This window comes from Sus scrofa, chromosome 3 (genome assembly GCF_054392235.1).
Source record: "Sus scrofa isolate SSC_HxYL_T2T_F1_AM1 chromosome 3, Sscrofa_HxYL_maternal_Yorkshire_Landrace_v2.0, whole genome shotgun sequence".
NCBI lineage: Eukaryota > Metazoa > Chordata > Mammalia > Artiodactyla > Suidae > Sus > Sus scrofa.
This window is the reverse complement of record NC_139385.1, coordinates 79,794,683-79,801,722: the sequence shown is the minus strand read 5'-3', so window position 1 is coordinate 79,801,722 and position 7,040 is coordinate 79,794,683. Positions and strand designations below refer to the sequence as shown.

Here is a 7,040-nt window from a genome sequence, read left to right as displayed (position 1 = left end):
CTGAGAAGTGAGACCTCTTATGTTCATTGCAGCACTATTTACAATAGCCAAGACATGGAAAGAGCCTAAATGTTCGTCGGCAGATGAATGGATTAAGAAGATGGGGTTCATATATATAATGGAATATTACTCAGCCATAAAGAGAATGAAATCATGCCATTTGCAGCAACATGGATGCAAGTAGAGATGATCATACTAAGTGAAGTAAGTCAAAAAGATAAAGACAAATAGGAGTTCCCACTGTGGCACAGTGGAAACGAATCCAACTAGGATCCATGAGGTTGCCAGTTCAATCCCTGGCCTCGCTCAGTGTGTTAAGGATCCAGCATTGCCGTGAGCTGTGGTATAGGTCGCAGATGCGGGTCAAATCTGGTGTTGCTGTGGCTCTGGCGTAGGCCAATGGCAACAGCTCCGATTAGATCCCTAGCCTGGGAACCTCCATATGCTGCAGGTGCAGCCCTAAAAAGACAAAAGACAAAAAAAAAAAAAAAGATAAAGACAAATATGATATGGTATCACTTAATATGTGGAATCTAAAATATGGCACAAAAGAACTTATCTAAGAGACAGAAATAGACTTGTGGTTGCCAAGGCTGGGGCGGGGGGAAGAAATGGGATGGACAGGGAGTTTGGGGTTGATAGATAAGCAAAGAGGTCTTCATGGTCTCTTTGGCTCCGTGTCCCAGCCTCCATGAATTTTTTTTTTTTTAAGTATAGCTGATTTACAATGTTTCTTCAATTTCCGTTGTACACAAAATTGACCCAATCACACACAGTTCCCTATGTTGTACAGTGGGACTGATGCCTTGCCCATCCATTCCAAATATAACGGTTTGCTTGATACCACTTGTGTTTTTTTCCTGTGATAGATTACCTTCTGTTCTCTGCCCCATTTCCTATATCTGTCATCCATCCCAACTTGAGGCCAATCCACAAGGCTTTTCCCCAAACTTGGCAGTGATGGAGCGTGTTTACATCACCCTATCTCTAGGCATTCTCCTCCAGACTATTAAGTGCTTCTCGGTTTCCTAAATCAGGCACGACGCTCCCTTTAAGCATGTCTTAGGAATCAATACCTTGCTTTATTATGCAGATAACTTTTTTTTTTTTTTTTTTTTTTTTGCTATTTCTTGGGCTGCTCCTGCGGCATATGGAGGTTCCCAGGCTAGGGGTCGAACCGGAGCTGTAGCCACCAGCCTACACCAGAGCCTCAGCAACTTCGGGATCTGAGCCGTGTCTGTGACCTACACCACAGCTCACGGCAACGCCGGATCCTTAACCCACTGAGCAAGGCCAGGGATCGAACCTGCAACCTTGTGGTTCCTAGTCAGATTCGTTAACCACTGCACCATGACGGGAACTCCCTATGCAGATAACTTTAGAGTCCCCCTCCCTTGCAATTCTGGGCCTCTCTGTGTCCCAAACTCATTCAAACAAATGGAAATGTTCATAATGGGTTCCTCCATCTCAGTGACAGATTAAAGGGATGATGGAGGATGGAAGTGGTTTGTCCTGGGTCACGTACTAACTAAGCACTCTGTTGGTACAGAATTGAAAAACAATAATAAAACTACCTAAAAATTGGTCTGCTTTCCATTATCCTCATGCCCCAGTAATTCTAAACAATGTCATGATAAAATACCCCTCTTACATGGCCTGCTCCACTCCACATCGCTCCCACTTTGGTAGATGTTGTTCCCTTTAGGTATATGAAATGGGCAGACACCTTGAAATGTCCATGTTTCTCATCACCTATGCCAGGGAGATCTCTTTTTCCAAGCATAGGGAACTTCCACTTCTTCCCTTCCCTTGGTTCCTAGGCTCTCCTGTTTTTTTTCGTCCATTGCCTTTGCCACCTTCGAAAATTCTCCCTTCCCTGTGATAAACCTCTTCCCCAAACTAGGCGGGAAGCAGACATGGTCAGCTGATGCTAAGGAGCTGGTTATGGGCACAACTCTTGCCCAAATTTTGTCATGCAAATGGATCTGGAGGAAAAATAAAAAAGCATCATGCTCTAAAGAGGGTTCCAAGGCCCAGGTGTGTCCTAAAGGGAGACTTGAGGCAAGAAAGAAAGGCAAAGAGTTAGGGGAGAGCAAAGCTGGTCATTTGCGATGACCTCTCATGAGGTCTGTTGCAGAAACACCCCAGATAAGATTCTCGTGTAGGATTTTAGGAATAAGACCCAAAGAGCCAAACATTCTGTGACAGAGTTATATTACTCCATAGCATGGCAAAAGGTTCAAATCTTTAAAATTACAGGGTGGGTTTCCAGGTTGTAAATGCAAAGGAACAGGGACAGTTCCAGGAACAGGTGACCAGCCACAGCAGCCTGTGGCTTCCTTCCCTATACTTACTCCCTATGGGTGCCTCATGCATCTCCGGAACAAGAGCTGCTCATTGGTGGAACCCAGTTTCACACATGGTCAGTTAAGGTCAGGCAGAAATTGTGATTTGTTCATCCATAGTTTGACCCATGGGCTGCCTAATGGCCCAGGGTCTGTCAAGGTTTATATCCCAAGGCAAGTGTCTGAAGAGCATCTCCAGCACCGTGGACAGGGGCAGAGCTCGGGGGCCCAACCTCTACACCTGGGAAAGTAACAAGTATTGCTGGTACTCAGGAGGGAACAGAAACGGGAAATGCAAATGCAGCCTCTTCTATCATATGCAATTCTAAGTGTAGGAAAATGCTGAGCGCCCACACATGAGCACTAACAAGGAAAGGATTCCAGCTCTGGAGATGGGGTGCTCTGATGCTTCCTTCTCTCCATTTGGTTTGTCATTTGGAGAAACAGAGGCAATGGCCACTCTAGCCCAATATCCAATGTGCATCTGAGGTTTTCACAGAAGTGGGCTCTCAGTACCCACTTTGTTACAGTCCGGTTCCACTGTAGGAAGTTGAATTCTATGCAGTAGCAGGCCACAGCTACCCCTTCCTATCCTCCACCCTACCCACCCCACTTCTCCACCCGTATCCCCCTTCCCCAAAATCATATGTACACACCTGCCCCCTTAGCTCTTTGAAGCACTCTCTCATAGATACTTGAGAGGCTGTTTCCTGAGCTATAGTCCTCAGTAAACCCTAAATAAAACTGAACCTGGAGCTCCCTGGTGGCTCAGTCGGTCAAGGATACAGAATTGTCAATTCAGTGGCTCGAGTCGCTACAGTGGTACGGGTTCAATCCCTGGCCACATGCTGTAGGCACAGCCAAAACCAAACCCAAACAAAACAAAAACTGAACTTACAGATCTGATGTTGGGTGGGTGTTTTTGGTTTTGTTTTCCTTTCTTTCAGTTGATGGTTTAAGCACAACATTGATTTTAGTGGCAAGAAAAAAGTAAAACTGTGTGGACATTCCCTTGTGGAGCATCAGGTTAAGATCTAGCATTGCCAAAGCTGCAGCAGAGGTCACAAAAGGTGGCACGAGTTTGATCCCTGGCTCACAAACTTCCACATGCCTTGGGCACGGCTAAAAAAAAAAAGTAATACTGTCAAAGGAAAATAAACTGTCAACTCACCACCTCCAATTGGATATCTAAGAAACACAATGAGCATCAAATTGTGTTGTTTTGAGCAACACACATCTCTATTGACAATGAACCCCTGACACAAAGTAGGATTAAAAATAACCTCAAGTCTACACTTACGCCATATCGGGTTTACTCCAAAGGAGCGTTCACTTTCTGGTATCCTCCTCACAGTAGAGGAGCCCACCAACGACAGGGAATGTGGTTCTTGTGTGTTAAGGAGCTAGAGGGTTACAGGCTGTTATCAGCTGGATGAAAGTGGTTTCTGATTGGGTAGCTGGGTGGTACTATGCTAATTAAGAACTCTGTGACTTAAACTTTAAGAAATATTAATGGAGTCCAACGCGCTTTGTTCAATTTGTGGAACGTAATGCTAAGAAACATATTCTTGGCGTTCCCACTATGGTGTGGTTAAGGATCTGACTGCAGTGGCTTGGATCACTGCGGTGGCGTGGGTTCGATCCCTGACCAGGTGCAGTAGGTTACGGATCTGGCTTTGCCACAGCTGTGGCTTGGGTTCAATCCCTAGCCAGGCAAGTTCCATATACTGCCATTTAAAATGATGGGGGCAGTTTCCCCGTGGTGAGTAGGAGAAATCTCTCCATCGACAAAATGGGAATAAACCTAGTAGTCAATGCCAGAGGTTTAAGGCTACATTTTCAGGGACTGTTTCTATGTTCAGTGTAGTCTTAAGACTATACCTTCATGTTACCTGAGCGGTGTTTCCAACAGTGCAGGGCATCAGACACCCTGATGAACTGCAGTACTTTCTTCTGAGAGTGAGGTTGGCCAGTGGTGCCATCTGGTGGGCATACTGCTTCCTGTTCACTGTTTTTTCCTTCCTTTGGGAAGGATAATAGGGAGCAAAGCTGAGGGATTCCTTTCTCATGTTAACGGCTTATGTTTTCCAGAGGAAAGGAAAGGGTTTAAATCTGGTATATATTCTTTTATCAAGTAGCCCTGAGAAAACCACTCTGAGGAGGCAAGGGGGCAGTTAGGATATACAGTATTTTTTGCAACAAAGGGCAGGTCATAGGGACAAAAGATTACTGCTAATGTTAGAAAACCAGATATCTCAGGTTAAGGAATTTAGTGCTTTTCTATGGGTCTGGACTCATAGAAATCATTTCTTTGCTATCCACCTCAGTTATCTGGACCATATCCTATGTTTCAAAGCCTTAGTTTCCTCAGGGCTTGCTGTCAGGAGTGGCAGCTCCAGTCCGATGTCTGCTAGACGGCAGGTATTGTTTGTTTCCTTCCGAGTTCCCTCAGGGCTCACTGGCTCACCCTTGGAGGTGGCGGCATTGCTGATGACTGTGACATCTTTTGGGTTTTTGTTTAAAAGAATAGCTGGGGCAGGACACTTCAGATAGCTCTGAAATACCACCCCAAACAGGCAGAGGGAAATAACATCAATGTATATGTGATTAAAGGTGAAGGGGAGGTGCATGCAGCCATGCACACATCTTAGAAAAGTTTGCTGCTGGTATTGTGAAAGTCACTACTAGAGAGGAGCAGACATCACCATGAAGGATTTTAGTGTTTTTCTTTTCTTTTTTTTTTTTTTTTTTTTGTCTTTTTAAGGCTGCACCCTTGGCATATGGAGGTTCCCAGGCTAGGGGTCGAATCAGAGCTGTAGCCACTGCCTACACCACAACTACAGCGATGCCAGATCCGAACCGCGTCTGTAACCTACACCACAGCTCACAGCAACTCTGGATCCTTAACCCACTGAGTGAGGCCAGGGATCAAACCTGCATCCTTGTGGATACTAGTCAGATTCAATTCCTCTGAGCCACAATGGGAACTTCCTTTAGTGTTTTTCTAGATATGAGGAGATGCAGGAATCTTCTAAAATAAAATCTTCTAAAAATATCTAACTATCTGAAGACATGTTCTTCCAGTCTTCCTAGAGCACAGAGTACCTCACTCCTGATTTCCACCCTGAGCCCTGCTCAGGGGGTGTTGTGGGTTGGCAGATGCAGTGGTTCATGATTTAATCCATGTAGAGGATGGTGGCAAAGGCTAAACTCCAGTTCACAGCTATAATAAGCCTTTCTTTCTTTCTTTCTTTCTCCCTTCTTCCCTCCATTCCTTCCTTCCTTCTGTTCTTTTTTGGCCATGCCCACAGCATGCAGAAGTTCCCAGGCCAGGGAACCTGCACCACAGCAGCAACCCAAGCCACTGCAATGACAATACTAGATCCTTAACCCACTGAGCCACATGGGAACTCCCTCTAACAAGCATATCTGCAATGAACATTCCTTTTTTTTTTTTTTTGTCTTTTTGCCTTTTCTAGGGCCACTCCTGGGACATATGGAGGTTCCCAGGCTAGGGGTCTAATTGGAGCCATAGCCACCGGCCTACGCCAGAGCAACAGCAACTCGGGATCCAAGCTGGGTCTGCAACCTACACCACAGCTCACGGCAACGCCAGGTCCCCAACCCACTGAGCAAGGCCAGGAATCGAACCCCCAACCTCATGGTTCCTAGTCGGATTCATTAACCACTGAGCCACGACGGGAACTCCTGCAATGAACATTCTTACGTGTGTTGTGCATGTGTGTGTTTTCCTTGGGAGTAGATAAGATGTGGAATTACTGAGTCAAAGAGTATGTATACTTTACGTTCTAAGATACTGCCAAATTTCCTGTCAATTCAGCACTGAAATTTTATACCCTGTCAACAATATGTGGAGTAAATACCTTATCTGTACACATATTCTTTCTCTTTCAATCTAGAGAAAGGAAATAATCTTATTGTTGCTCTAATTTTAATTTCCCAAGTTACAAGCTAGATAAAAAATTTTCATATTTCATAGTAATTTATATTTCTTCTGTGAAGTCTTATTAATATATTTTATACAGTTCAATGTTAAACTGTGTGTGTTTTATAGATATAATTTATTTGTAAATTCTGGATATTAGTCCTTGGTTTTACTACACATTCTTTAATTTTGTTTATGACTTCTGGTGTTATTCATATCAATATATATGGATGTACAGGCTTACCTCATGGATATTGCAGATTTTGTTCTAGACCATTACAATAAAGTGAATATTGCAATAAAGTGAGTTACATGTGTTTTTTGGTTTCCCAGTGCATAGAAAAGTTAGGTTTACACTATACTGTAGTCTATCAAGTGTGTAATAGCATTATGTCTAAGAAAACAATGTACATACCTTAATTAAAAATACTTTATAGTTGGAGTTGCCTGATGGTGCAGGAAGTAAAGGATCTGGTGTTTTCACTGCTGTGGCTTGTGGCATAGGTTAAATCCCTTGCCTAGGAACTTCTGCATGCCCTGAGCATAGCCAAAACAAACAGATGAAACCCCAAAAAACAAAAATTTAGAGCTAAAAAATGCTAACCACCTTCTGAGCCTTCAGCAAGTCCTAATTCTTTCGCTGGCGGATGGTTTGAAATATTGCGAGAATTACCAAAATGTGACACAGACATGAAGCAACACCATACATGCTCAATGCAGGGTTGCCACAAACTTTCAGGTTCTAAAAA

General features: G+C 43.9%; 1 pseudogene; it reads left to right on the top strand.

The window, feature by feature from the left end:
• The first annotated feature begins 4,172 nt into the window (after window positions 1-4,172).
• LOC146404720 (small nucleolar RNA U3) lies at window positions 4,173-4,403 on the top strand (annotated as a pseudogene).
• Window positions 4,404-7,040: the final 2,637 nt, after the last annotated feature.